Here is a 23,703-nt window from a genome sequence, read left to right on the forward strand (position 1 = left end):
TGAGTTTGGGGAAAAAAGGGCATGTGGAGGGGGGCTAGTTTCCCTCTGAGCTCTTTTTACTCTTAAAAAGTGAACTAGAACTTTCAATTTCCATTCAAAAGAGCCCTCTCTGAAGTTTATACAAGCATCCCTTCTATAAAACCATATATGCCACCAGGGCATAACTTACAATGCCTGTCCCCTGGGCCTGGGGGTTTTGTTGACCCTGTAATTTTTCGTTAAGTGATCTTTAAACTATTTTTAACCAAATGGCTATCTCAAAATTTTTGTTGGATGTTTTTTATGGGAAAAGGGCGTACCCACCCCCCAATGTTTTTGGTCACTCAGTAAAAAAAGTTCGTAAAATCAGTAAAGCATAACTTACAATGGCTGCCCCCAGGCCCTGGGTTTTTTGTCAACCCCTGAGATTTTATTATCCAATGTTTGAAGTTTTTTTTAACAAAATGGTAGGCTATCTCAAACTTTTTATTGGACATGTTTGGGGAAAAAGGGCGTGGGGTGGGGCTAGTTGCCCTCTGATCTCTTTTGGCTCTTAAGAAGTGAACTATAACTTTCAATTTCCAATCAAATGAGCCCTCTCTGAAGTTTGTACAAGCATCCCGTCTCTAAGAACTATATATACCCCAAGGGCATAAATTACAACACCTGCCCCTGGGTTGTGTTGACCCTGGAGTTTTGTTACATGATTTTTGAACTATTTTTAACAAAATGGCTATATCAGAATTTTTATCAGATGTATTTGGGGGAAAAAGGTATAGGAAGGGGCTAGTTACCCTCCAATCACTTTTGACTCTTAAAAAAGGACACTAGAACTTCCAATTTCCAATCAAATGAGCCCCCTCTGAAGTTTAATTGACAACCCGTTCCATATGAAGTGCCTCTGGAAAAAATTAAATAAATAATAAAACATTGGAGCCATATGGCCTTTACTATAGACAATACCATAGTGCTACCACTGATTAGAGTGCTCTTGGATAGATATAACCTAAGACAAGTGTTCTGAAGCTAATGTCTGTGCACAGTTTATATATTTAGCAGTAAGTTTACTGCAGATGATTTCTGGCTCTTCATTCTCAGTGCAAACAAAAAGCTCCTCCCACTTATTTGTGCACTTATGGATTAGTGTGTTTGCGTCAATCAATGAGAAATGGTTCGAAAGTGCATTATTCGTAATTGCAAAATCAGAAAAAAACTTGGTGAGCCAGCCAAGTGGTTTGTAACTGTCCCATCTCACAGGTATGACTTAATTCATATACAAATTATGACTTAATCTATTATTTATATACAGTTGACCCAATTGCTTGGCCTATGTAGGATTTTATAAAAAAGAGGGCGGGGGTTGATGAAATTTTTGAAAACAAGGAATTTTTTTTCTTCTTCTAATGACTGGTGGAATAGGGGTAATGGTTTCAGGGGCGGACCCGGGATTTTTTAGGAGGGGGGGGCAAAATAGGTTGATCCAATGAACTTACATTAGGAGCAAGTTTAATTAATGCAAACTTGCGTTAATTAGGTAAATTACACTACTTTAGACTACTTTTGGGGGGTACCCCTCGCCCCCCCCCCCTCTGGATCCGCAACTGGATGGTTTATCATTCTTTTTTTCACGTCGTGATATTTATTTTCTCAGATTGTAGTTCCTGTGATACTTGAAAAGTCTAGTTACCTGTTTTGGCGGAGAGCCGAGATAAGACTAGTTTCGTTTTCAATCAATTTTTTCGTATGAAATGGACAGACCTTTCCTGAACTTTAAACAATAAAAACCTCTGTTTGAAAATCTTTGCACTTTGTGAATTTAGATAGCAATAAGGGTTCCTGATTGTGACCAATTTTAGGACTTGGGTTCTAACAACTTTGAAACCTACTTGTAATTCCTATAAACATCTGAACTAATTATATATATATATATATATATATATATATATATATATATATATATATATATATATATATATATATATATATATATATACATATATATATATATATATATATATATATATATATATATATATATATATATATATATATATATATATATATATATATATATTTATATCAGTGTGTACAAACAGCTCCTCTCATTTGATCTGCCATTAGCGGTCCAATTACCCTGGAACACGTATTTTGGCAGGAAATTTCTCAAAATACCTTTGAAACCAACTTGAGACTTCAAAACCTATTTTTAATTCCTAAAAACATCTAATAATAACATTGCACTACTAATTACCGATCTTCAAAACAAATATTTTGCTATTAAAGTATAAATGAAACTTGAAACGAACAGAAATTAAATAAACAATCAGTGCAAACAAACATACAATATATATTATTGGAATAAATTAATTTAAAATTAGTTTCTTCAAAAGTAGTGTTCCAACGTTGAAGCCAATTTTTGCGTTCAAGAGAGATCTGACTTGTCTACCCGTGAAAAGATCTAATGTTGCTTAAGTTTATAGGTTCTCTGGAGCACTTGCACCTCGGTCCGGGTTTTTATAATGGGTGAGATAGGGAAAGATCATACTACTAATGATATAAACTGTGTGTCTGTGAAACAATATGTGACATGTTTCTATTAATCAGATTATCATGTTTCCCTACATTGTTATCTACTTATCTTGGATATGTCTACCCAGAAACAAAGTTGGTTTTTGCACCCCCTCCCCATCACAATATATGTAGATCATAGTATTTAAAAAAAAAAAAAATACTTTGGCATCCCTCATACCTGGGGACAGCCCAGCATGCAAAAAGTAGGAAGCATAGTAGCAATGCCACTTGGCAGTTTTCATGGTCTAGTGAAATTTGTCAAAGATTTTATCATAAAATGCCAGTGCTTCCACTATCCCTAAATTTGTTGGCAGACTTTGAAATTTTGTTGAGATCTGCTACTGGCTTCTTTGGAAGTTTTTGCATACCTGGGAACAGCCATCCCCATTGGCCCTACTGGCTACACCACTGGGGTAGGCGGGATTGGTGCAATGTCAGAAAAGTGACTATGATATTTGGAAAGAGAATATAATTAAGGATGGATCAATACCTACTTTAATCTTATTTTTCACTTTTCCTTTAGATGTGTTTAATCACTAAACTGATACCAATATGGAATCTTTTATTTCATTAGTGCATTTCCTTTGGAAGTGGCCAATCACTAAACTGATACTAATGAGGAATGTAGCCTGATGGCACTATCAGCAGCATAGCAAGGGGAGGGCAGACTGCCCCAGATGTCATCCTTGTAGGGGTGACAAAAATTGATTTAAAAAGACTGTTCTTTCTTTGTTTTCCATGTTTACTAGTCAGTTTGTTATTTTCATGAAACATTGCTTTCAAAATTGTTCTCATTATCATTGCATATCTGTAAAAAACATGGACTGCATCATTAGTATCTTGAATTAGCTTTTTTCTTTTTAACATATGTGCCTTTATAACTGAATAATCACTTTGCAAAAATCAAGAAACATTTTAATACCAAAGAAAGTTGCCTAAACATTCAGGAGAGGCATATATTTTTTTTATTTTGTAAGAACTGCATGTTTGTATCAAAACAAAAGTCTCTTGTGTCAAGTAGGTACCAATAAGAAAAGAATCTATTTTCATTTCAACATAGTTAAACTACATACAAGGTAAGTTTTTTTTTTCATTTTTATTAGTTGTACTGTATCCCCACTTTTGAGACATTGGGAAAAGCAGGAATTGTTCCGTAAACTCAAATGAGTTGAAACTTCTATAGAAAAGTGACCCAGCTTTTCTTGCAAAAATTTTAAAACCATAGGTGTCCAAATTCAACTTTTTCATTTTTTTAATGAATAAACTTCTTCTTCTATTTAACAGCAAGCGGGCTTTTCAGTAAAACTATTTGGCCCTTTTCCTTTTGCTTCACTCTGTGGGCTACAGAGCTACTGGCTTGATTGCCTCATATTTATTATATATATTCAGATATCTTTCAGCAGATCTTTCGACTCTAGGAGTTCAAATATAAGACGATAGATGTCGATTTCTATGCTCTGTGTGCAGGTGTAGTTGGCTAGGCTCTTGGCTGATAGTGGGATTTTGTGGTGTTTAAAGTATTTTAACAGTTTAGAAAGCAAGGTATGTTGTGCAGACGTCAGCATATTACATTCAAATAGGCAATGGTCAATTGTTTCATTATTCATATTACAATGCCTGCAAAGAGGGAACAGGGGAATTGAACCACTTGAATTAGAAAGCTTATATGAGAATGCAAGGAAATTTAGTCCATTTGTTCTAGAACGAATTCTATGATAAATTTTAGAAAGATACTTATTGGGAAAGGGGGAAAGGATAGGATTAATCTTATTAAAATTAATATCTGATAGCCTCCATCGGTAAATATCTCTAATTGGGATTGTTCTCCCACTTGGCTGGTCAATATTTATAGCATTTTTCGCTATTTCATCAACCCGATGATTACCACTTATGCCAGAGTTGCTATATATGTACTGAAAGCAAGTGTTTATGCCACTTGAAGCAAGATTATCAATAATACTGTGACAATGATAAGTGTAAATGTCCAACTTATATTGAGGAGCTGAGGCCAGCAACTCAAGGCTTGATAAAGAGTCAGAATATATGATAATATTATTCGAATTTTCAATCAAAGATTGGTTTTGCTTAAGGTGTTCTAATGCCATGATTATGGCATTTAACTCAGCAGACATTATAGATAAATTATTAAATAATCTCTCACCCATTGCAATTTTCAGGTGAGGAAGGAAAACACCACTTGCAACCTTCTCATTCATTTTCGACCCATCAACAAATATTTGGAAGTGATTTTTATTGGTAATTGTATTAAGTTCTGCAAATTTTTTCTGGACAAAAGCAATGGGGGTTAAATCTTTATTCCATTTTGAAAATTCAGTATTAATTATGGGAAATGACCAATTCCATGGAGGGGATGGGGGGAAAGTAGGTGCAAAAGACTTTGCTGGCACAGGGAACTTCTTTTCAATATTGGCATACTCATCTGCAATACCTTTATACATGGCTGGGTTTCTTAACCAATTATGTAATGTGTGTGAGCTATTTGATACAATTTTTGTAAGATGTTTTGTCAAGAGAAAGCTACGTCTCTCCCTTATTTTTGTTAATCCACTGTCCATAAGCTGAAACTTGGTGCTTGTGGGTTTCCTAACACCAAATATGAGACGTATTATATCATTTTGTGTTGTTTAAATTTTTTGCATCTGGGTCTTTGCACATGCACCATAGACGATGAGCCCATAGTCAATATGGGGTCTTATATGTGATTCATAAAACTGGAGTAAGGTTTTCTCCTTACAGCCCCAGGGTGTGGAAAGAAGTCTTTTTAGTATAATTGTTTTTCTATAGCATTTTTTTATTGAGTTTGAAATGTGGAGGTGGAAATTAAGTTTTTGGTCAAGCATGAGACCTTGGTAATTAATATGATTATCTTCTGGAATAGTTGTTTTATTTAGAGTTAGTTTTGCATTAACATGGTTTCGCTTCCAGTGAAATTGGATTATTTTTGACTTGGTGGGTGCAATGGGTAAATCTGAATGTTGAGAGAATTTTTCAAACTGGAAAAGTGACTTTTGCAGATTTGACTGTGCTATCTGAAAGGTGTTGCCAGATGACCATAGCACCAGATCATCAGCGTATTGTAGATTCGTGTGGAGTAGGTTCATGTCCCAGGGATATAGGGCAAATAGGAGGCAACTGAGGACTGCTCCCTGAGGTAGGCCTTTGGATATTGTCTTTTGGGGTGAAGAGACTGAACCAACACAAACAATGAAACTTCGCACTTCTATGAAGGATTTAATAAAGGATACTAGCTTAGGAGGTACTCCAAGGTTTGCAAGTTTATTTAAAAGGATTTGGTGCTTCACATTGTCATATGCTCCTTCAAAATCTAGGAAAGCTGCCACTAGGATATTATTATTTGAGAAAGATTCATTTATTGCATTTGTTAGCAAAATGAAAGCATCTGTTGAGGAGTGGTATTTCCTGAATCCAGTTTGAGTATGTGGGATCATATTATTTTTCTCAACAAACCAGAGGAGAATGTGATAAATCATTTTCTCCATTATTTTCCCCATCACAGGTGTAATCATTATGGACCTATAAGACTCAGGGTTATCTTTTGGTTTATTTTTCTTTAGGATTGGTAGGAGGGACGAACATTTCCATATATTGGGGAACCTAGAAGATGCCCAAGCGTGATTATAACAATTTAGCAGTTCTTGTTTGTATGATGGTGTGAGATTCTTTATCCATGTAGGGTGTATATTGTCATAGCTGCTGCTAGTTTTGGACCTAATATGATGTATTGCATTATTCAATTCCTGGATTGAAAATGGATTAGTTATGTACTCGGATCCTGGGCGTGGTTGGTAACTAGGGTTCATAGGAATTGTGGACAGTTTGCTTTGATTATTTGATGTTAGCTTATTAACAAAAAGAGTTGCAAATAGATTAGCCTTTTCATTATCATTGTCATAATGGGTATTATTATGTATAAGCTCATACAGGAGCTTATACATGTATAAGCTCATACAGGAGCTTATACGTTGGGAGAAGTCTTTTTCCCACATATGTGGCTTATGACTTTATGTATAATTGGCTCATGCGTTTCTCTGGAGAGATTATTTGCAAAATTATTCCAGTATTTATATTTAGCATCTATTATAGTCCTTTTTAGATTAGATTCTGCTTGTAATTTTTTTAAATATGTAGTAGGTGTTGGTTTTTTTATGAATTCTGTCCTAGCTGCCTTTTTTATCCTCCATTTATTTAGGCACTCATTTGTCCACCATGCTTTAGGAATTTGTTGAGGGAATGTTTTCTTAGGTGTTCTCCTGGGGATAGCATGATTAGCTGTATTTATTAGTAAAGATGTCAACGCTTCAGCATGTGTGTCAACTGTTGTGTTAGAAATGCATGAACTTTGGGTGAAACTTGTAATTTCATCATTTAGCTTATTGTGGAAAATAGACCAATTTGCTTTAGTGTTGATATATTTGGAGGTATGAGATGAAGTTTCAGCAGGTTCATTAAGGGAGCAAACTATAGCAAAGTGGTCTGTACATAGACTATCAATTTTATTTATGTAAATTTTGTTCAAAAAATTTAAAGACACAATTTGCAGGTCAATTGTGGAGAATTTGCCACTGTTGGGGTTAAAATATGTATTAAGGTTTGGAGGGGTAGCAACAGCTAATTCATTTTTATTTCAAGTCATATGCTCAATAAATTTACCAGCTTTATTTGCTGGTTTATTCCCCCACAAAAGGCTGTGGGCATTGAAATCACCACAAATAATGATATTTTTTAACATATTAGAATTATTTATATAATTAAAGAAATCCTTGGCATCTGTAGTTTGGCCATTAGGGTTATAAAAGCTTATTATGTAGGTTTTTAAATTATTCAGCCAAACACTTATACCAATTACATCAACATCATTTTCAAAATCTGGAAAATTGATGCCACAAAATTTTATATTATTATTAACTAATAGAGCTACACCACCTCCTTTTCTCTCTGAAGATCTATCCTTTCTCAGGATAGGATATCCCAGAGACTTAATTTGTTGATTTTGGGCTAAATGAGTTTCCTGGAGGCAAGCAATATTAATGGAATTATTATTCATAAATAATATTAGTTCATTTAGCTTATTTTCTGCGAGTGATCTTACATTCCATTGGAGTATTGATAAATGTTGTGTTGTTGATTTATTCTTCATATGACTGTGTATCAATGTTCAGCTTTGTTAAAAGTAAAGCAAGATCTTTCTTTGCTTGAATGAGCATATCATCTGGGATGTAGATTTTTTACCAATTCTGCAATAATTTTTGTTTTCTGTAGTTGATGTATGTTCATGGCCTGAACTGCATTACAGTTTAGAATGAATAAGCATATATTGGGGGATTGCATTTTTGGTAGTGCATCCTGTTTTTTGGTTAAGGGATTGATTCCTGGTAGTGTTTCTGGTTTGTTTCTTCTTGGGAGGGAGGGCCAGGCTGGCCTCATCTCAACGGAAAAGGAGGCTTGTTGGCTTGGTGATTCCTTCTGATAGGGATTTGAGCTAGGGGGCCTAGAAGATGGTGTTTTATCTGGGGTGTTTGATGGATTGGGGGCATTTGACTTGGGGGTTTTGGTTGGTTTCATTACAGGCTTTATTTGGTATTGTTGGGCAGCATTTGCTTCCATTGCTGCAAAGGGGTCTGGGATGGCCTTCTCTGTTGATATTTGGAGTGTTAGAGCTCTTTTCTTGTATGCAGGGCATAATGATGTATTTGTAGATTCATGTGGGCCTTTGCAATTGATGCATGTAGGCTGGGTGTTGTTGCAAGTTGTCAGCTCTTTAGGATGGAAAGATTTACAATTACTACACTCTTGGAAAATTTCATTGCATTTGTTTGTCGTGTGTCCCAGTTTGAAACACTTCTGACACTGAATAGGCTTAGGTTTGAATTCCTTGTATGGTTTGATTTGCCCAAATAGGATTAATTTTTCTGGGTCATCAATTTTATCCATTAGTGTGAATAAGAAGGATGTACTAGTTTTTATGCCATTAGAGTTAGGTTTACCAAGTTGGGTAACATCCTCAACTGGGAATGTGTTTCCAGCCCTATCTGAGAGGCCTTCTTTTAACTCCTGAGTAGATATCTCTGGGGGAACATTATAAACTACTATTTTTGTTGGTGATTGTTTTGGGTTCCAATTAGATGCATTAATTGGGATATTCAGAAGGGATTTTAGGTTAATTATTGTATCTGCTGATTTCTGATCTTCTACAGCTATTAGCAGAGATCCATCACGGTTAATGTTAAGAGAGAACATTGATTTTAGCAGTTTAAAAATTGCAACTCTTATTGCAGTGATCATTTTTATTTCAAAGGGGGTAGTGGAAGTAATTTTAAGGTAAATTCCTAAGTTTTTGGAGGGAGAATCTTGGGCAGGGAGAGGGGAAATGCTTTTAATTGGGGAGATTTTTTTTCCTTTTTTTTAGAACTTCTAGAGAGGACCTCTTGAAACCCATTATCATCGTTTATGGTTACATTAGCCCCTACACTTATCATTGTCCTATTTTCCGAATTGGAGCTATCATTAGAACTTTGAGGTAGGGTGCTTGACCAGCCAGGATGGGTATCTTTCACTATGACACTTTCACTGGAATTTGATTTGGGATCTGGGGGGACTTTTTTTTTTGGAGGACTTCTACTCATTGCCTATTGGACAAAACTTTAAAACACAAAAATAAAACTAAAAACAATAAGGGAAAATAGATGATATCAAACCGTCTGCTCTATATTATGGGGAGGGTAAACACCACAGTATAACCCTGAGGATGACTTGAGCAGAATTGGTTTGGTACAACTGCTGATTATAAGAGATAATAATCACAAAAAAATATATTTCGATTTTCTTATAAGGTAGCTGTTGTGTAGCCGTTTTGCCAGAATGAATCTAAGAATGTTTCTAAGAATAAATCTTAGAAACCAAGTTTTTTAGTCCCCTTCCTCTTAAAAATGGTGAAAACACTTTCAAGTAACCTCTCTTTTGACAATACTGGAAAAAGCCAAAGTATGCTGGTATGTACAGGGGGGGGGGGGCTTTAAGCCCATGCCTTACCATAAAAGTATTGAGATTCTTGCAATTTTTACTATAATTTCTGACAATTTTGTTTCATAATTTCTTACTTTTTTGTGGCAGAATAAAAAATTAAATTTAGTTTATATTGAAAAGGAAAAGTGTTATAGCATAGCTTTTGACATAACATCTGCTGCCTTGCACACTGATCAAATGAATGAAGTCATTTGTTACATAGAGAAAAAATGAAATTACATAGAGGAAAATGAAGTTCAAGTTAGCAAACATTCCTGAAAGAGAGGCTTTTAAGTGCAGTTTTTGAGACTACTACAGTTAATAGTTGAAAAAAAGCTTTCAGACATTCAGTAATCTAACTTTAGGACTAAGGTTTCACCTAATGCTATCTGATTATTACTTTACCTATTCTATTGCTTCTTGTGAGAGCCATTTTTCTAAACCCAAACTTATTAAAAGTTTTCTTAGATTTACTATGAGCCAAGTTTGACTCTCTAGCTTAGGTATTTTATCTATTGAGATTGACGTGGCCAATCTCAAGTTAATGATAGGAGGTTCTAAGTAAAATGATGGTTTTTAAAACAGTACATATTGTTATGATCTATTATAATGTAACATGGATGTTATAATAATGTTAGTTAAACTACTATTTTTTAATATGTTGTATTTTGTTTATAATTTGTTATACATTAATTTGCTTACATTAAAATGTTTACATACAAACTCTTTAAAATGAATAATTCACCTTACCTTCCATTTCTTTGTTTTCATTATGTAAAGACTTTAAATGAGTTTTGTTGATTGTATGTTTAACAGTTCAGAAAACAAGTTCAAAGAAAGTGAGAGGGTGACAAGTTGAAATTTTGCCCTAGGTGTCAGAAGACATTTCTACACCACTGGATATTACTCTTATTTAATTAGTATGTTGCCTTTAGAAGTGGTCAGCCAATAAAATAATACCTATCTAAAACTATTTACATTATATCCAAGTTTAGGAACCTGCTTTTAATGTTGAGTTAAGAATATTTTAAGAAAACATCTGTCTAAGATTAGCTATCTTAGTAGGCTAATGGGGATCTTACTCAGGGATGCCCCTGGGGTTGGTGGCACCCAGGGCAACATTAATTACAATATCCCTCTCCCAACTCAAATATAAGTGAAAAAAAAGAAGCCCAGCTGCAGCACTTGGGCCAGCTTCCCTGTTTGCCCCCCTCCCCCCGGGTGAATGACCCTGAAACTTACCCTACCATTTAATTTTAAATACCTTAGAAAAAGGGAAGTAGCAGACATAGAAGCTTGAAACTATTTTCCTGAAGCATAATTTAGACTCTGAATTTACTCCAAAAAGTTTCATCTTTTTACCAAAGCACGACTAAGCATAAGCTATTTTCCAATATAGGCTAAATGCCACTCAAATGGTATAAGTCTAGAATTGGGCTGTTGAGGAGGAAACATGCTAAGAAAACAATTCTTACTCCATAACATGCAGAATAATTGCAGTTTACATATTTTGACTGCAGCCCCATATTTACTTTATCCCCCCCCCCCTAATGGGCAGACATATACCCCAAATAACATATATTTCCATATGATGTTAGGTTTTTGATTTTGTCACAATTGGTTCAGTCGACTTTTGGTGAATTGACCTGAACTTAACCTAGATTATTGATATTCATTAATTCACTGCTTGAGCTTGAATTTAATTCAGTGACTTAGTTTGGAATAAGGATTAAGTTTGAAATAAATTACAGTAAATTAAATTGCGCGAAGGAGGATGCTATGTGAAATGAATTTTGGTGCAATCCGTGGTGATAGATTGTGAGCATTTATGAACTGTTATTTTTGGATATAAGATCACCAAGGAGAACACCTTCCATAAGCAGAGATTTTATCTGGTAATAGTTTTACTCAGGCGAAGGCGGGGTAGTGGTTTGGGGTAGCCCCCTTGCATTTCCTTAGCGCATAGTACCAAGTCAATATTTATATGTTATTATTATTAATTGATAAATGGCTGCTGTGACTTCTGAAAAGTTGTACAAGACAGGGTGCAAAGTTTGCAAAGAGAGCCTCAGCCTTGCAACCATAGGAACAGTTATTTGCAACACATCTACTGGGGTTTGTGGTCGCCTCTGCCATAACCGCTGTGAAATTCTTCAGAGTATTGAGAAAGACAGTATTATAATATATCAGTGCTCTGACTGCTGCGAGAAATTTGCTGATAAACCTGCTCCCCCACAGATCCCGCCTCCTTCAGACACTATTGTTTATTCACCAGTTTTAAGGTTTTTCCAGCACTGTCTACAGTCGGGAATATATATCTGCGTCCGCCTCCTGTATATCTTCGTGTACAAACTTCTATTCTTATGATCATCTTGATCAAGCTAGAACCCTTCTAACATCTCTAGTGAACCCCACGCATAAACTCCTTGCATGTCGCAGCCCCTCTGCTAAGCAAAGCCTGTCACAGGATATTTTAGACATCCTTATTTCTGAAGATGCAACCTCCTAAGCCTCCTAATCATCTCTAGTCTCCTAACAGAAGCCTCCTAACATCTCTAGTGAACCCCACGCATAAACTCCTTGCACGTTGCAGCCCCTCTGCTAAGCAAAGCCTGTCACAGGATATTTTAGACATCCTTATTTCTGAAGATGCAACCCCTTGCTTGCCAAATCTGAAATTCGTTATTACTGCAAGTGATGCAATACCTGCGATAGATATGGATCAAAATGCTCACTTTAGCCATGCCATTCAAACCTGGGACCGGCATCTTTTTAGCATAATTGATAAACTTGATTACGTCACAAGTAAGGTAGCAGAGACTCCTGCTTTGGTGAAAGAGTGTTGTGATGGAGTACAGAGCAAGGTTTTGAGCTGTATAAATAAAGAAAACTCAATGATAAATCCTGGCCTCTGCTGAATGACAAGTCAGAAACAGTGGGTCTTGTAGTAGATTCACAACCACAAGATTGTGATGATCCCTTAAAGCGTGAAGCTTTTCTGAAATCGTTGGATGGAGCTGATGGTATAGTGCGGATTTCACTTTCTAATGAATCAGGATCCCAGCAACAGAAATGGGTCATTCATACAAAAAGACAAAACGCCAAAAACTTGAAAGCCTGTTTGAATGAAAAGGTCGGTAAAACTGAGGTTGCAAATCAAGAATTGTCGGTTTATTATCATGAGTGGACTTCCCGATCAATCCAGAGAGTGTGTGTGCTTCTAACCATGGTATCAAAGAGATACAGCGCATTGGTGTTTCGAAATCATATTGTGTATATTTCCATTTGGTGACGGCCAAGTCTCATTATTTGCGTCATGGGATTCACATTGGCTACGAACATTTCCAGCTTACTGATTATAAGTTTTTACTGCGAATGTGCTACAAATGCGGGTCGCTAGAGCATATATTGGCAGGCTGCTCTAGCATGGAATGTTGTCTCAAGTGCCTTGGTAGTGGACGCTCTCATTCTAGGAACAACCCTTCCCAGAATGAACCTTTTTTGCTTCCATTGTGGATCTCATGAGCATACTGGATTTAGCTTTTGCTGCAAACAGTTAACCAAAAAAGTTGCAAAGAATAAAAATGATTAGTGCAAAGATTATATCTCTGAATCTGAATGGTTTAGGTGATAAACAACATGTATTGCAGTCTATGCTGCGCAATCTGGATATTTTGTGTCTGCAAGAGCATCATCTTCTGGACCACTCTACTAGTCTTCTTTAGAGCCTGTCGCAGCAGTTTAAGTGTTTTATATCTCCAGCTAAACCTACAGGTGGACACCCATCAGGAGGTGTTTGCATTTTTATTCGAGAGGATATTCCAGTTTCAGTATATACTGTTAATCGTTATTTTGTTGCTGTTCAAATCCCAGGGATTATTGTTTTTTTGTGCTATTTACCAACAAATTATCATACTATTGATTCTGATTTTGATTTCAATTTTGCATGTTTAGAATTATCGCGATGTGTGGCAAAAAATCCATCAGATTTCCAGTGGCTTATTTGCGGGGATTTTAACTGCAACATTGCTATCTCTGATGTCTGCTCCTCCGCTCTTTTATCTTTGTTTTGGGTTTTTACTATAGTTTCAAAAGATGCGGATTTTACGTATGTCCATAATTCAGGTTCTTGCTCTAATCTAGACCATGTGCTGGTCTCAAATACAACGTTATTACCACAACCTGTTCATGTTGGGTTGGATATGCCTATTAGTGACCATTTTTACCTTTCTTTTCATTTAAATATTCAAATTCCATCTTTTAAAATTATCCATTGTTCTAGTCATATTGTAAATAAAATGATCTGGGATCGGGAAAAAATGTGCAAATATCATGAAGAATCAGATGCACTTTTAGCTAAAATAATTGTAAATTATTCTAAGGATGTTGATCAAATTGATATTGATCTATTTTACCTTGAAATTGTTCATAGTTTAAAAGTCGGGGCTAATAAAGCATTTAGAACTGATTCTTTCTGTCATGGATCTTGTGTTTTAGGTTGGAACCATAACCCAATTTTAAAGCAAAGCCAAAAGAATGCATCTCAAGCTTGTTACCTTTGGAATTGCGCGGGAAAACCGCAATCTGGACCATTTTATGATGGTATGAAATTAACTAAACCCGTTTTTCGGGCTGAGTTGCGTTTGCATAATGAAACTATAAAAGATGAAATTGGTTCAAGTATTACTAGTGATAAGAATGAGCTTTGGAGTTTGGTTAATTCTAGACATCATAATAATAATTGTTCACCAGATTCTAATAGTTCTCTGAAACTAGATGATTGGATAACTCATTGTAATCAAGTTTTTTCATCCAGTGATGCGGCAGTTGAATCATGGCTTGACTCTTTATTATTGGAAGAAATTTCAAAGCCCCGTCCAAATAGTAAAATATCTGTTTCTGTTGATGATGTAATGGTAGCAATTAAAGCTCTAAAAAGTAAGCATTCTTTTGATCATGATGGTATACATTCAAATCATATAAAATGGGCATCCCCCAAAGCAATCCTTCTCCTCACTACTCTTTTTACTATTATTCTTTCTTCTGGAGTTCTTCCAACTAGCTTTTCTCATGCTACCACTTCACCCCTTTCAAAAAAAGGAGGGAATACGAATTGATGTTCTGATTACAGGCCGATTACTGTTTTGTGCCAGATTAGCAAACGTTTTGAGTTAGTTTTATTAAAGTATATGGAGTCTTGTAATCAAGGCCTGAATCAAATTGGGTTCTGTAAGGGTCTAAGCATGGATGTTGCTCATACCCTCCTTTCAAGAATAATATCCTTTTGTAAGTAATGGGATAGAGTTTATACACTTGTGTTAGATTTTGCGGTGGCGGATGATTCAATCATCCATTCTTGGGCTATGACTGCGCTTCTGAAGAATAATGTCCCACTACCAGTAGTTTTGGTTTTAAAAAAGTGGTATGGCTCCTCTCGTATTTGTATTAAGTGGAAGAATCAGTTTAGTGATTATAATGTTAAGTTATGTAGGGGGCTGAGACAAGGAAGCATTATTTCTCCTTTGATTTTCAATATTACTGTTTTGGGGCTATTTGATCAAATTCAGTTGACTTTTATTTATGGTAAAGGTTATGTTCTGTTGTGGATTGCTTACACAGATGATTTACTCCTTTTGAGTTGATTGCTTCAGTCACTTCAACAAAATGTAGATTTTTTAGCAAAGGTTTTTAGTGAGTATGGACTTTGTTTTCGCCCTGAAAAGTGTCAGTTTTTAATTCTTGGTCCTAAGGCTAATGATATCGTTAACTCAGAAATTTCTGTTTGTATTTATGATAGTATCTTAAAACCTTTGGAATCTTTTTTATATCTTGGTGTGCCTTATGGACCAACTTTAGCTCTATGCCATGCTTCTATTTCTAAAGCAGTTAAAATTAGATTAGCGTCTAGTTTCGGGGCTGTAATTTGTCTTTGAGATCTCCTTCCTTGGAAATCACTGGCTTGGGTATATAATACAATCGCTTTGCCTCAAATTTTAGTTTTTTCATTGCTTCTCCTGTTTTTTAGAATTAGTAATATTGCACATGTAAAAACCACATTTTTAAATTTTGCTAAGTTCCTTTGCCGCTTTTCTAAATCTGAATCAAATACTTTTTTAATGAATGTATATAAAATAAAAAAAACCCTGTTGATGTTTTTGAATTGAATTGAATAGGTACATGGATTGTAACAAGAGTGATACATGGCAAACTGCATGGGAAACATACAATTTGGTCTATATATCTGCACATTACAGGGGGAGGGGTAAGGTATAGTGGGGCTTCAGTCAAAATGTGGTAAAATTCTAGTTTATCTACTTTTTGCTATCTTGGAAAGGGGTTAGGTTATGAAAATGAAACTTTCAGGGATGGATCTACAGACTAAATAGGGCTGAATCAACTAGGCATGGGGCCTGATTGGAATTTTTCAGCAATACAATTTGAGCAAACAGGCAGCAGCCCAAAAGTAAACCATATTTGTTTGCTATCTTCCAGCAGGACAATGGAGGACCCCACAGTAATTATATACAGAGTTGAAGGGTCAGAAGTACTTGTAAATAACACTTGCTTAGTTTATGACATTTTTGTAGGTCTTTACTGGGTTTTATGCAACAGTTTATTGGTGTTGAAGATTGTAATGGTGTTATTCTTCAAATATAACATAATTTCTTCTTTTTTACTTTCATTTTAGACTTGTTCTGATTCTTGCTGTCTCCTAACAGCAAATTTCTTGGTTCTTCACTGTCATTTTTGAAACTTTCTGATACTTGCTTTTTGCATGTCTGCAAACCCTACAATTCTTTGTTGTTCCCTTTTGTTTTTTATGTGTTCTGATTCCTACTGTTGCCTGAATTATTGCTGCTAATTATCTATTAACTGCATATTTCTTTGTTCTTGCTGTCATATGTCTTCTAACCACACATTACTTTGTTTTTTATTTTCATTTTGATTTGTTCTGATCCTCATTGTTGTAACCATGTCTTGGTTGCAACATGACATAACATGTCTTGTAACTGCATATTTTTTTTGCTCTTCACTTTTGTTTTGAGTTGCTGTGACTCTTGCTGCCACTTATCTTTTAACTTGAATATTTCTATATTCTTCAATTTCGTTTTTGACTTGTTCCAATTTTTATTTTTTAGTGCCTTTTGCCTTAGCTGCTTGGATTGATCTTGTCACTTTTGATGGTTTAGATTGCTCATTATCACCCATAAATTTACATTTTTCAGGTCATTCTATTGATCTTCTCATTTTATTGCCGAGTTTGTTCATTTTGAGCTTAAGTTTTTGTCCTCTTTTATTCTCATTCTGTGTTTATGTTAATTTATGTGTGTGTTTCCCTTAGATATTATGAAATTGCTTTTTTGAAATTTACATCACCAAATATGGGCACATGAATTTACATGTTTCTAAATTTTTGTTTTGTAAATTCTTCTGAAATGGTTTAAAATCTATTTTCCTTGCATCTTCACTCAATCAATATAATTGATAACTATTTAGTCTATACTGATTCATTGTTGATATCAGCCAGGAAAGTGATCTCACTCCAGAATCAATATTTACTCTGAATTGTTAAGAACATTTCACAATTTCAAAAATCAATTGTTCATTTTGATGGCAGTGTGGGGCCTGATTGGGCTGATTGTTCCAATTGCCCTTTATCCAGCCCTGAGACTAAAGTATGTCCTGGGAAGATACTTTTAAGTACTTACCTCTACTCCTTCTCTCTCTAGGGGGCAGTGACCATTGATGACCTTTAAAAAAATGGTGTAAGCCTAAGGTTCATGCAATACATAAGGAAACATGTTAAGAAAACAATTCTTACTTCATAATATACAGAACAATCCTAGCTAACATATTGTGCAGGGGGAGAAGCTTTATCTTCACTATTTTCCTTGTTTTTCCAGTTTTTTTTATCATATTTTTAAATATTTGTGTCTATTCTCTAAGTCTTAAAAATTGTTTATAACCAAGCACACAACTGCCACCTAACTAATCTAACCTAACTTATCAGTATTTGTCTATAAATATTTTTGTGTGATAAATTAATAGATGGCAATGGTGGTGTTTAATTACATACATAAATTATTTGAAAACAGAAAATACAGTTGAATCTATGCTTATTTTTCAGAATTTTGTTTTAAAAAACTGTATAACAGTGAAAGAAGTGAAGATAAGTTCTCCCCTGCAAAATGTGTGAACTTGGATTATTCTACATATTATGAAGTAAGAATTATTTGCAAAGCAGATCTTCTGCTGAAATAAAGTACAAAAAACCTATTGTCAGCTTTTCAACTTTGCTCAATCCCAATTTATGAGGTTTCAAAGATCTGCAAATACATCTCCTAAATTTAGAAAATACCTACTGATATGGCTTTTAGTTGTGAAGCTGAAAACAATTTTGTTGTACTTCATTCAAGCAGGAGATCTATTTTGCAAGGTTTCACTTTTATAGCACACAGATTTTTAAAGGTCATCAAAGGTCAGGGGTATATTTCTATGTGGCCCTATAATTTGGCTAGGATGAAAGTGAAAACATTATTTGATGCCTTTTATTATGCTCTTTCATAATACAATAATTGCTTCTGTCATAAATTGCATCTTGAGCCCTTAAAGGTATTTTATATGAATTATGAAAGAGCATAAAAAAACATCAAATTATGTTTTTACTTTCATCCTAGCTAAATTATATGGCCCACTGCAAATTTACCTTGAAATTTATCCCAACTCCACCCCCCCCCCCCTAATGTGCAAATATACCCTGAATTGTCAGCAAAGTTTTGGATTGCAAAATTCAGCACTATTTTTGTCAATGGCATTTGAAAAACTAGAAATGGTAGGAAAACAGTTTGAATTGAAAATCAAGCATTTTGCAGGTTAGGTTATATTATAACTTCATTGTGTTGTTACAAAAAGGAAATACCTCTGGGACCCCTTTAAGGGCTCAAGATACAATTTGCACCAGAAGCAATTATTGTATTATGAAAGAGCATAAAAAAGGCATCAAATGATGTTTTCACTTTCATCCTAGCTAAATTATAGGGCTACCTAGAAATTTACCAGTCCAGGACCCTCTAGAGGAATAAGAAGTGGAGGTATGTACTTCAAAATACCTTCCCAGGACATACTTTGGTAAATTTTTTACAGTTCATATTTTTGACTTACAAATCAAGTAAACATACCACTTGATGCCTTTTTTTATGCTCTTTCTAAATATAATAATAATTTTTGTTGCAAATGAATTTTACCCCCACCCCTGTATATACCAATTCAGGGTATATATTTGCACATTAGGGGGGGGGGAATTTTATTTCTTATGCAAATGAGAGGTAATTTTAAACTTTACCAACACCACCCCTCCCCCGAATGTGCAGATATATACCCTGAATTGGTATATATAGGGGTGGGGGTAAATTTCATTTCTAACAAAAATGATTATTATATTTGTAAAGAGCATAAAAAAAGCATCAACTGGTTTGTTTACTTTATTTGTAAGTCAATAATATGAACTGCCAAAAATTTTACACCCATCCCTGGAAGTTTCATTTTCCTAACCTAACCCCTTTCCAAGATAGCCAAAAGTAGCTAAAGTAGAATTTCACCAAATTTTACTCTAGTAACAAGATTGCATTCTGAGAACTAAAACTAGAGAAAAAGAAACTGATAATTGAAAATTAACATAAATTTTGTTTTAATAAAAATTTCAATACCTGTCAAGTAGGCAAATTTTTAAAAAATCAGAAGAGGTTTAATAAAGTATCTTAACAATACCATCCCAGAGCATGTTTATGACCCTAGATTCATTACTGAAAGTTTCATTTTCCTAACCTAACCCCTTTCCAAGGTAGCAAAAAGTACCTAAACTAGAATTTACCAAAAATGTGTTAACTACAACTATTGTGCATATTATGAAGTAATAATTGTTTTCAGAAACATCTTCCTTTCTCAACAGCCTTACAAGGGACATTCAATAAGTTCATAGAACAGAACAGTTAGAAATGATGAAATAAGTTCTAACCCTGCATGCATGCTTATCTAGGTAAATGATATTCACAGCCTGAAAACTGTTCATTTTGCTGTGTCCTTTCAGGTACAAGAAGACTTCAAAGTCATTGAATCACTGTAGAAATGGATTTTTCACTGATTGAGTACAGAGCAGTGATCAAATTCCTTGTCAAATAAGGTTCTTTGGCTAGAGAAATCACAGATTGGTTGGCCAATGTGTACCAGCAAGATGCTCCCAAGTATTCCACATTTGCAAAATGGGCTGCAGAGTTCAAGCAGGGCTGTTAATCCCTGGAAGACAACCCAAGGTCAAACCTTTGGAAGTGATGACCCTGGAGATCATCCAGCATGTGGAAGACCTTGTCATGGCCAATTGTTGTTTAAAGGTCAAAGAAGTTGCAACCAAATTTGGCATTTCTGAAGGGAAGGGGTTTTCAACATTCTTCACAACCATCTTTATCTCTCCAAAGTGTCTGCCAGATGGTTGCCTTGAAATCTTCAAGTGCAAGATCAACAGCAGTAGATGCAGCTCAGTTCACTACTTCTTAAGCTCTACAGGAGAGACCCAGAAGACTTCCATTTGCTACTTGTGACTGGAGACAAGACCTGGGTACACCACTGGGACCCTGAGAGCAAGATTGCCTCCAAGTGGTGGAAACACAGTGACTTGCCACCTCCAACAAAGTTTTGGACCCAGTCCTCTGCAGGCAAGGTGATGGCATCAGTCTTCTGGGATTCAAAAGGTCTCCTGCTAATTGACTACTTACCCAGAAGGTCTACCATCACTGGTGCCTATTACTTTGATCTGATGGTTAAGTTGCACCAGGCAATCAAGACAAAGAGGCAAAGAATGCTGACTTGTGGTGTTCTCCTTCTTCAAGACAATGCACTGGTGCACAAGAGCCACATGGCACAAGCCACAATCAATCAGATGGGCTTCAAACAGATGGCTTACCTACCCTACAGTCCAGATCTGGCCCCAAGCAACTTCCACCTGTTTTGGGCCATGAAGTCTGACCTTCTTGGGAAGCATTTTGGTGACAATGAGGAGCTGATATCCCCTGTGGATCAGTGGTTCAATTTGCAGTCACAAGACTTCTTCCAAGCTAGAATTGCAGCACTTGAGCATTGGTGGTCTAAGTGCATTGAAGTTAGGGGAGACTATATTGAAAAGTAGTGATGGTTTATTTTTTATAAAATAAAGTTTTGTATGCAGTTCTACAAACTTTTTGAACACCCCTTGTAATTCTAGATTTATACTGCAACTCATCTTAAAATAAACATATTTATCTTCTATATAGCAAATTGATTAAGTAAATGAAAAACTTACCCAAGTAAATAGACCCAGGGGTAAAATTCTACTTTAGTTACTTTTACCTATCTTGGAAAGGGGTGAGGCTAGAAAGATGAAACTTTCAGGGATGGGTCTACAGGCTAAAGTATGTCCTGGGAAGGTATTTTGAAGTACATATCTCCACACCTTCTCTCTCTAGAGGGTCCTGAAATTTGACTACATGACAGGTCTATACCTATTGAAATTTTGACAAAACAACATTTTACTTTAATTTTCAGTTGTAAGATTCTTTTTCTCTGGCTTTAGTTCTGGAAATGCAATTCCTGTTATTTGAGTAGTCTTTTAAGCCATATCAATGTTAAGTTTCAAAATTTAGGAAATGTGTTTGCATATCTTTAAAACTCTATAAATCAGGATTGAGCAAAGTTTTGAAGCTGAAAACAATTTTGTTGGACTTCATTTTAAGCAGGTTAAATAAAGATTTAACCCCCATTGCTTTTGTTCAGAAAAAATTTGCAGAACTTAATACAATTACCTATAAAAATCATTTCCAAATGTTTGTTGATGGGTCAAAAATGAATGAGAAGGTTGCAAGTGGTGTTTTCCTTCCTCACCTGAAAATTGCAATGGGCGAGAGATTATTTAATAATTTATCTATAATGTCTGCTGAGTTAAATGCCATAATCATGGCATTAGAACACCTTAAGCAAAACCAATCTTTGATTGAAAAATTGAATAATATTATCATCTATTCCGACTCTTTATCAAGCCTTGAGTTGCTGGCCTCAGCTCCTCAATATAAGTTGGACATTGACACTTATCATTGTCTCAGTATTATTGATAATCTTGCTTCAAGTGGCATAAACACTTACTTCCAGTATATTCCTAGCCACTCTGGCATAAGTGGTAATCATCAGGTTGATGAAATAGCAAAAAATGCTATAAATATTGACCAGCCAAGTGGGAGACCAATCCCAATTAGAGATATTTACCGATGGAGGCTATCAGATATTAATTTTAATAAGATTAATCCTATCCTTTCCCCCTTTCCCAATAAGTATCTTTCTAAAATTTATCATAGAATTCGTTCTGGAACAAATGGACTAAATTTCCTTGCATTCTCATATAAGATTTCTAATTCAAGTGGTTCAATTCCCCTGTCCCCTCTTTGCAGGCATTGTAATATGAATAATGAAACAATTGACCATTGCCTATTTGAATGTAATATGCTGACGTCTGCACAACATACCTTGCTTTCTAAACTGTTAAAATACTTCAAACACCACAAAATCCCACTATCAGTCAAGAGCCTAGCCAACTATACCTGCACACAGAGCATAGAAATCGACATCTATCATCTTATATTTGAACTCCTAGAGTCGAAAGACCTGCTGAAAGATATCTGAATATATCTAATAAATATGAGGCAATCAAGCCAGTAGCTCTGTAGCCCACAGAGTGAAGCAGAAGGAAAAGGGCTAAATAGTTTTACTGAAAAGCCCGCCTGCTGTTAAAAAGAAGAAGAAGAAGAGAAGCAGAAGATCTATATTACAAGGCCTATATTACAAGACCAAGATCTATATTACATAGACCATTGCCTATTTGAATGTAATATGCTGACGTCTGCACAACATACCTTGCTTTCTAAACTGTTAAAATACTTCAAACACCACAAAATCCCACTATCAGCCAAGAGCCTAGCCAACTATACCTGCACACAGAGTATAGAAATCGACATCTATCATCTTATATTTGAACTCCTAGAGTCGAAAGATCTGCTGAAAGATATCTGAATATATCTAATAAATATGAGGCAATCAAGCCAGTAGCTCTGTAGCCCACAGAGTGAAGCAAAAGGAAAAGGGCTAAATAGTGTTACTGAAAAGCCAGCCTGCTGTTAAATAGAAGAAGAGAAGAAGAAGACAAGGTTTCACTTTTATAACACACCAATTTTTAAAGGTCATCAAAGGTCAGGACCCTCTAGAGGGAGAAGGAGTAGAGGTAGGTAGTTCAAAATGCCTTCCCAGGACATCATTTAGCCTGTATACCCATCCCTGAAAGTTTCATTTTCCTAAACCTAACCTCTTTCCAAGACAGCCAAAAGTAGCTAAAGTAGAATTTGGTAAAATTCTACTTTAGCTACTTTTGGCTATCTTGGAAAGGAGTTTGGTTAGGAAAATGAAATTTTCAGGGATAGATCTACAGGCTAAAGTATGTCCCGGGAAGGTATTTTGAAGTACCTACCTCCACTTCTTCTCCCTCTACAGGGTCCTGACCTGTGATGACCTTTCAAAATATGTGTTTTATAAAAGTTAAACCTTGCAAAATAGATCTTCTGCTTAAAATGAAGTCCAACAAAATTGTTTTCAGCTTCAAAATTTTCCTCAATCCTGATTTATAGAGTTTTAAAGAAATGCAAATACATTTCCTAAATTTTGAAAATTAACATTGATATGGCTTAAACTACTACTCAAATAACAAGAATTGCATTCTCAGAACTAAAGCCAGAGAAAAAGAAACTTATAGCCTAATAGGAAATTAGTGTAAAATTTTGTTTTGTCAAAATTTTAATAGGTATAGACTTATCATGTAGGCAGATTTGAGGATCCTCTAGAGGGAGAGGGAGAGGAGATAAGTACTTCAAAATACCTTCCCATGACATATTTTAGCCTGTAGACCCATCCCTGAAAGTTTCAGTTTCCTAACCTCAGCCCTTTCCAATATAGGTAAAAGTAACTAAAGCAGAATTTTACCTAGAATTTTACCGGCCTAGGTCCTACTAATCCTAGCCTAGTATTCTGAAAGTTGCCTTA

At 35.4% G+C, this 23,703-nt stretch overlaps 1 protein-coding gene across 1 annotated transcript in view; it reads right to left on the reverse strand.

The window, feature by feature from the left end:
* Window positions 1–23,703, reverse strand: part of eIF3l (eukaryotic translation initiation factor 3 subunit l) — a 64,255-nt gene that overhangs the window by 40,238 nt on the left and 314 nt on the right. The gene's annotated exons all lie outside the window — the stretch shown is intronic.

This window comes from Artemia sp. Qi Xiang Cuo, chromosome 3, assembly GCF_049724085.1.
Source record: "Artemia sp. Qi Xiang Cuo chromosome 3, ASM4972408v1, whole genome shotgun sequence".
In the NCBI taxonomy this organism is placed as follows: Eukaryota; Metazoa; Arthropoda; class Branchiopoda; order Anostraca; family Artemiidae; genus Artemia; species Artemia sp. Qi Xiang Cuo.